Raw genomic sequence first — 6904 nt, 5'->3', positions numbered from 1 at the left:
GATCGATCGAGCCAGGCCGAAATGCATAATGCTTTCTGCATTAGCTCGATTTCAACTTTACATAAAACGTACAACTTTGAGCAAGACTAAAACACTTCTAAATACATTGTTTTGATCATGGTTTGCCAATAATACACATTAGAGTTCTAAATGCATAAATACCTAAGTCTTTAGAATCTAACACCTTACCCCCATAACCAATGGACTTCTTTTGTAGTGACAATCTCTCATTTCAATGAACGGCTCTTAGTATGTGACTAACCAATTGTGCTGATCCCAGTACGCGACTTCAATCACCAACTAGAGAAGATTGTTGGCTGTAAAGTTTTTTAGATCATGAAGTTGCTTGGTTACAAAACCCTATGGTGTACAAACACAGCAGCTTCTTCGAAAACTAGGGCAAACTAGGTTTTCGGTCACACTTCTTCACTCTTGTGAAATTTATTCTTGTGCAATTGTACGTAACCATTTACGGCCTTAAAATAATCCTTATATATGTTTAGGGTTGTGAAAAAAGAAAGTCCAAACATACAATCACAAATTGGATGAAAAACACACCATAAATTATGAGTTTCATAAACCTTGACAGATACCCTATCTGTTAAGCCACGGGCTGAAACAGCTTTTCAAGGCTCGATAGATGTTAGCTGTCGAGTTTTAATGAACAACACTTTTCACACTTGACTCTTGGATAGACTTGCATGACTTTAACACTTGAACTTGAAACCTTGTTTCTTGAAGTATTAAACACATCTTAGATCTACCCAAATACAAGTAAAGTGCGTTTTGTTAAAGGATTAGCCAATTAAATAAAATAGTGATATATGTTCTTAACATGTGAAACACATATGTCCTAACAATCTCCCCCTTTGGCAATCCGTAACAAAACCACAACAAACAAATGAACATATGAGAGAAGTCGTAAATCACTCAACTCATATTCACTTGTTAAATACAATAAAATCTATCCTAACACAAATTCTTGAAAAACTTTGCAAGAAGAGAGTTTATGGCAAGTAGACTTTGACAACCTGTATTTCTGAAATACTTTAAACAAAACTCATCAAGGTATCTTTGTGTGAAATAGAAATAATAGATTGCATACAAGTAATAAGAAGCATGTGCATAAAGAGAGAAAAGAAACAACATATGAAAGGGTAGGTGAAAAACATACATCAATATGTAAAGAATATAAGAACAATGTATGTCAAATGGTCACAAGACCTATGTACAAGATCAATATATCTAAAGTAGACAGAAAAGAAAAAATACATAATATCCTTACTACATCCCTCAAAATCAACACTTCCACTAACAAAAATCACCTAAACTAACTCTCCCCCTAACTATGACTACTCTCATATCCAAAACTATTTCCCATTTTTGTCATGAGTGACAAAGGATAAGAGTGTCAAGTAGACATTGCATCATCATTGGAAGAGCTAGCATCTCCATCATCCTCATCATCGGAAGCAGTAGCATCATCATCATCATCCTCATCCTCATCCTTAAAAGCCTTTAGAGTAGGTGGAGGAGAAGCAATGAAGCCATCCATGATCGCCTGGCGTCATGCAATACGACCTACACGGGTGTTCACCTAACACAACTCATCACTGAGAGTGTCTAGGCGAGCATCCATGCGTTGAAACTGCGCCATGATGTCCCCGAGAGTCACATCGCTCGTAGAGGAAAAGGGAGCGGATGTGGATGGAGCTGAACGAGTGGGAGGAGCTGCTGACCCGGACCACCTCGACCGAAATTGTGCCTCGCTTCGTTTAGCGGTAGCGGCATCTATAGCACCTATAACCGAGAAGTGGTTAGACAAGGGAAAAAGAACAAAAAATGGCATAAAATTCTCGTGATAGCCGAAGGGAAGATGAGCTTATCACGGGTCGTCGAATCCTTATACACTTCTATGATAGAAAGACTTAAATGAGAAGGAAAGTCTATATTAAGGTGCTCAAGAAGGGAAAGCAAAAATCAAGCACGGGACTCTATGATAGAGCTATAGTGAGATAGGGGATGAAGGACAAAAGTCATAACCATGTTCAAAAATCAAGGGCCTTTAGCAAAGCCCAAATAGTAAGTGATCTAACGCTTACCCCAATCAGAAGGGTGTTTACAGAAAGCATAAATAAGCTCATCTTTAGACATTGTCTTAAGATGATCATAGCCGAGATAGTCAGGATGCTCTACCCTGGGGACACGGAGCACATCGAAGACAATCTTCGGGGTGACAACAATGCGCATACTGAATGCGAGTAATGAAGTGAGGTACTGAAAGATCAAATTCATGATTGTTGGAGTAAAACTCCTGGATCAACACGGATGGACCCAGGACGTCACACAATGATTCCCATTTCCTACTGTGAATGACAGTGGGAAGGTCAGTGTCGGAGAAGTCCAACAAAATGACTTGGCGTTCAAAATGAATGCCTCGTCGAGAAAAGTTCTCAAAGAAGTCCAATTTGGCCTTCTCATCACGGAACTGGACGTGTGAGGGAGTAGGATCGGAAGAAGTGGATGCCCCAGAACGAAGAGGGTTCTAGGACAAAGTAGATTTGCGTTTGGGTGCCATAGAAGCAGACTAATGCAAACAAAAGAGAGAGAGGGAGAAAGAAACAATCAGAAAAGTCCCAAGCAGTTCAAATATATCAAAATATATTGAATAGAGAGTACGTATGCATGGGAATGCATGAACATGTGACATACAAAAGAAATTGCATCATGGGCTTAGCCTAATCCAATCCTACCAGCACACAATCAGTTTAATATATATAACACACATCTAAATGCATGAAAATATAGTTACAATGCACATGAAATGCAATACATGAAGTTTTAAGATCACATAAGCATAACCCAACCCAAAAATTTCACCAAAACTTCATCAATTTTGAAAAAACCCCAAATTAAAAAAAAAAAAAAATTCCCAAAATCGAGGTCAGAATGCATGAACATGTATGATGAAAGAAAAGAAAAGAGATTATACCTATGAAAATGCAAGCAAACGATCAAGGAATGAGTAGGGAAGATGAAGTGGTTGAGTTGAGAGTGTTTGAGAGTGAGAGAGATGAGAAACTGTCGAGAGAGATCGAAGAAGTAAGATTAGAAATCGTGACGCACATATATATAGAAACTTTATAAAGCTCGATCAATTGAGATGTATCGAGGATCTGTCAAGCTTTAAAATGCGTCTCCTAATTGTCGAGCCAGTTATCGAGAATATATCGGGGGTCAAACAACAAATTTCTTCATAAAGAAGCTCGATAGATCGAGGTAGCTGTTGAGGAGCTATCGTGGGGACATAAAGTTTCTCGATCGATCCACCTAGCTATCGAGAGGTGTCGAGATTGCGATAACAAGCAACTAAAGAGCTCGATAGATAGGTTGTGTATCGAGAGGTGTTGAGGACCTGTCGAGATTGCTTAAAAACAGTTTTTCAAGAAGAGAAAAACACAGATATAAATACAATCAATCATGCAACTCAACCAAGGATCCAAACAACATTTTGATCTCTCAAAAACATCTTTCAACAAAAGAATGTTAAGCATAACGATCCCAAAACACACACACACACACACACTAAACAATTCTAACCAATTTTATATTTCAAAAAAAGTTAAGATAGTTTAGTGAGCATATATTAACACATGTAAACCTTGTGATGGCCAAATCACTTTGTACCTGCACATGTATCAAAAGTAGTAAAGAATATTGCGTGTTGTGTGTAAAAAACATCGCAAGATTGCATAAGTGTCTACATGTTAGGATGATTTGAGATATGAGAAAATCACTTTAACTTATACACAATCATAACTGTTTGATGGGGACTATCACCTTCGAGGTACATCCTATAACTTCCACATCTCTTAGAATACACGCTTGCAATCATATATAAAGCATTTTATTTTTTTTTTTGCTTTTTATTTTCTTTGCATATTTTTCTTTTTAAGCATATTATGCATGAGAATATAAAAGAGAGAAAAGAAATACCCAATTATGTTAAGTATTTGACATTCCACTTTTGCGTCGAAGCATACAAATGTCATTTCATGATTGACAGACAATAGTGGTGAGATGGTTATTTATGCATTTCTCTTAGGATTTTCTAGTCCTTGTCGTCAAAAAGAGTGATACGAGTATTAAGTATAAGAGATTACTTAATCTTACTCATCACACACATGAGCCACAAAACTCACTTGCTTAGTTGTGCATAGAGATGCTCATCTAAGCTATAAAAGATACACAGTTTAGAAAATTTTGTTTCAATGGCCATTCAAGGTACATAAGTATCAATATACACAAATACACACTGTTTTTGTATTTTTCAATTTTTCAATTTTTTTATTTTTATTTTTATGTGAAAAACAAAAATAAACCAAAAATGAAAAGAAAACAAACAAAAACAAATTAAACAAAAACAAAGCAATGCATAAAACTAGACTGACTCAAAACAATAAAGCAAAACACATAAGTAATACAAACAAAAACAAGAAAGGGAGAGAGAGAAAGTGACAGAATCACTTGGAGCCCTTTTCCTTCCACACCTTGGAAGAGCCTTTCCTTTGAGTGAACCCTTGAATCGGCGGTGAGGGGGAAGAGTTGAAACCGTTTAAGTTCGAAAGGAACATAAGGGCTTTGAGAAGATCTCTAAAAGGAGCAAAAGAGGATCGCAGTTGTTTCTGATCTCCCGATGTGATCATGTTATTGCTCTTTTGAGTGGCTAACCACTTGTAGCAATTAGGTCGAGTATGTCCAACTGCTCCACAGTGATGACAGAAATGCTGCTTTTTCTGTTTTGTCTTTTGAGAGTTTCCCTTCTTAGCCCTAGGGTTTTTAATTTCTTTCTTATCCTGCTTATGGGGTGCTCCTAAGATAGATTTACCCTTGTCTAAGTTCTCACTAGCTAATTCATTTTTAATAACATTGTTCTCAGTTTCAATATTATTAGCAGGAGGAACAAAAATAGTAGTACTAGTAGAAGCAATACTAGGAGAAGAGAAATCATACCTTAAACTGGTTCGATCGGAGGCAAATTTCTGAAGATTGAACATCTCATCTAGCTTAGCGCTTGAAGTCCTTTCTACTTGAGCTCTGACTTGGAACAATTCTACCTCAAGCTCGTTGGTCTTCTCAGCCAAGACATTATTCTCAAACCTCGGTGCTCTAATAGTCTGATTTGCTTCATCAAACTTTGTAGATATTTCTTCTCGCTTAAGCTCCACATCACTAAACTTCTTGGTGGCTAACCTATACATTTTCTTATGCTGTTCTGAGACCTTGTATAACTTTGCATAGGCTGTGTGGATGTCATCTTGTTCATCCATCTTCTCAAACTTGGACTTCACCAATTCCTCTTCTTCATCCACATCTTCAACAATCCCTTTAGTAGGATTGACAGTGGTAGTGAAGGCATTTAGAATTCCGTCATCCTCATTGTTGGAATCATCCTCAGGCTCGGTGTCACTCAATGTAACAGCAAGTGCCTTGCTTTTCCCAATGGTCTTGAGATATGCGGGGCACTCTTGTTTCATGTGATCGAAACCTTGACAACCAAAGCATTTTGGTCCTGAGGGAACAGTGTACTGACCGCCATCCTTAGCATCCTTTTTTCCTTTGTCTTGGCTTTTGAATTGAAAGGAATTAGATTGCCTATGGTCCTTGTCGAAGCCCTTCCCATTTGCATTCTTCATGAATTTCTTGAATTGCTTAGTGATGTAGGACTTCATCGTCTGAAGACTCATCCATGTCACTACTCTTGGCCTTCAGTGCCATGCTCTTGCTTTTGCTCGATTTCCAGATCCTTGTCAAACCTAACTCATAGGTCTGCAGATTTCCAACCAGCTCAGTCAAAGGAATTTTGTCGATGTCCTTTGATTCCTCAATAGCAGTGATTTTGGCATGGAATCTCTCAGGTAGAGACCTGAGTACCTTTCTCACAATCTTAGGTTCAGGAATGGTTTCCCCAAGATTGAAAGCTGAGTTCACTATGTCCTTGAGCTTGGCATAGAACTCATCGAATGACTCATCCTCCTCCATCTTGATTTCTTCAAAGCTAGTAGTGAGCCTCTGAAACTTTGAATCTTTGACAGCCTTGGTTCCCTTATAAGTTGTCTGGAGGATGGTCCATGCTTCCTTTGTAGTTTCAATTGAGGATATCTTCTTGAACTCCTCATTCGTGACTGCACTAAATAGAGCATTCAATGCCCTATTGTTGAAGTTTTCCGCCTTGATCTTAGCATCATCCCAGTCGGCCGGCGCTTCTGTAGGCTTGGTCCAACCTATCTCCACAGCTTGCCACACATTTTTGTCTAATGACTGCAAGAAAGCTCTTATGCGTACATTCCAGTATGCATAGTTAGTGTTATCAAACAAAGGAGGTATAATAAGTGACTGTCCTCTATCCATGACGAACAAGGATCAATAGATCATACAACAAAGATTAACCCTAATTAGAGTGTGCCTGCTCTGATATCACTTAATAGGCCAAAAATGTATTGACCCCTTGTGATAAATTAATTGATTAATTAGCCAAGTTTATTAATTAATCAAATTAACATGCAAAGTACGTGGTAGCACAAATAAATCACCAATTGACTAAAGTATGTAGCGAAAATTAAATTGACACGGTGATTTGTTTACGAATTGGGAAAACCTACATGGCAAAAACCCCATCGGATGATTTTAAGGTCACCACTCCCAAGAATCCACTATTATCAAAACAAGCAGTTACAAGTAAAGGAATCCCAATCCCTTATACCAACCTACAGTTGAACACTTACCCCAATACCCAATTGGACTTGTTCTGTAGTGACAATCTCTCCTTTCAATGCACAGCTCCCAGTATGTGACTAACCAATTGCGCGGATCCAAGTATGCGACTTCAATCACCAACTAGAGA

The sequence above is a fragment of the Quercus robur genome, chromosome 1 (assembly GCF_932294415.1).
Source record: "Quercus robur chromosome 1, dhQueRobu3.1, whole genome shotgun sequence".
Classification (NCBI taxonomy): domain Eukaryota; kingdom Viridiplantae; phylum Streptophyta; class Magnoliopsida; order Fagales; family Fagaceae; genus Quercus; species Quercus robur.
This window is presented reverse-complemented; position numbering follows the sequence as displayed.